Raw genomic sequence first — 1,848 nt, 5'->3', positions numbered from 1 at the left:
ATTTTCTTAAAAGTTAATTAATCTTTTATAACTTTTATTCATTTTACTTTTTACACATATTAAAAATATAATTTTTTTAATCTTTTAATTATAATTTGCCATTAAATTTTATTAAATATTAAGAGATATTTTGAATATTTATTTTTAAAAAATAATTAAAAATAAAATAAAATTAAAAAAATTATAATAATCAATTTTTATGTAATTATAATGTAAATAATGAAACAATAATTTTAAAAAAATTGAAAAAGAAAATATTGATAAATATTATTGGGGATAATTTAAAAATATTTTTAGTAAACAAGTAAATTTTTGGAAATAGAAATAGCCTAATAATATTAAACTTATTTTAAAAATATAATAAAAAAAGAAGATTTTCCTGTCAGAAGTGGGATTTGAACCCACGCCCTCTTTCGAAGACCAGAACTTGAGTCTGGCGCCTTAGACCACTCGGCCATCCTGACTTTTGTGTTATTTTTTATCATAATATTAATACTACAATCTAAAGTATATTATTTTGTATGTATGAATTAATCGATACCTCAATCATGAAATATTTCAATATTTTATTTAAAAAAAGTAAATTATATTTAGAAAATATTTTTATATTTTCTGTATAAATGATTTTTTAAAAGCTATGAAACCGAATGGGTCTCAGTTTCTGCTCCTCGAGATTCCGATGATGGCATTGTGCGTATATCGCCGGCATCGCACGCTTGCCATGCATAGCGCCGCGTTTGGACGACTGAGCTCGTCGTTGGACGCATCGAGCCGCTTCGAGGTCGCGGAAGAAGGCTGATTACTCGACTTCGGGAGATCGCGCATCCCATCGCAATGGCGACGATCGCAAGGCTGCCGCGGGTGGGAGTTGGTTCAGCTCGATGTCGCTGAAGGGGAGGGAGTGTTGTACGAATCGGTTCTGTCACCTCCCTCACGGTTCCATCCATCACCAGTGTGCTAGCGACGAACTGTGCTGGCGATGGGCATGCGGCGGCTAGGGCTTCTTCCGTAGGATGAAGATGAGACTCTTAGCCAAATTACAGTATAGTCTCTTCACTTTTAAAAAGTTTCAAAATAGTCCTTTTAGGCAGAAAATAAATTTTAAAAATTATTTGCAGTCTATCAATTAAATGACTATTTAATTTAAGATATGTTTTATTAATTTGAGTCATTTAAATATTTTAACAGTAGTTAACATTAATTTTGTGTATTTTCTAATTTGATTAGAAATATGTATAAAATTATTTTATTCATTAAATTAATTTTTAAAAATTAATAACATTAAATTTAATTTTATAAGTTACCATTAAAATTAATTTTCTAATATGGTTGGAGCTCTAAATAAAATTGTTTTATTCCAGAATTATTTTTTATTATATCAAAATTAAAATATTAAATTGTTTAAATTTTAATTTTAGCGCACAAAATTAATAATAAATATAAAATAAATTAATAGTTAATTTATATGTATTTACTATGATTTATTTGCATGAAGAATAGTTATGGATAAATTTTGAAAAGGTTAATGTGTTTGATGAATGATTGATTCATTGTTGGTAATTTTTAAATAAGATCTACATGTCTTGCCTTTACTTATTATTTTGAATTATAAAATTTTCCTCTTATCTATCTCTCCTTGAATATAACTCAAGATTTATTTTTCGAGTTATGGAATTGTTATGTAATTAAAATATGTAAATATAAAAAAAAAAAGACGTTAAAAATTACATGGAGTATTGGATATAGTGCAATGGAAGAGCCATCAGAGAAGCTGTCCATCCATACTTTTAAATCATCAAATTCACTTTATGGCTAAGGAAATTATTTTAAAATGTCCATAATCATCCA

General features: G+C 27.2%; 1 non-coding gene across 1 annotated transcript; it reads right to left on the bottom strand.

Annotated features, from left to right (window-relative positions):
• Positions 1 to 380: 380 nt before the first annotated feature.
• TRNAL-CAA lies at positions 381 to 464 on the bottom strand. The gene has a single exon. It is a non-coding gene; the product is annotated as a tRNA-Leu (tRNA).
• Between the last annotated feature and the right edge of the window lie 1,384 nt (positions 465 to 1,848).

Source organism: Manihot esculenta, chromosome 3 (assembly GCF_001659605.2).
Source record: "Manihot esculenta cultivar AM560-2 chromosome 3, M.esculenta_v8, whole genome shotgun sequence".
Classification (NCBI taxonomy): Eukaryota; Viridiplantae; Streptophyta; class Magnoliopsida; order Malpighiales; family Euphorbiaceae; genus Manihot; species Manihot esculenta.
This window is presented reverse-complemented; position numbering and strand designations above follow the sequence as displayed.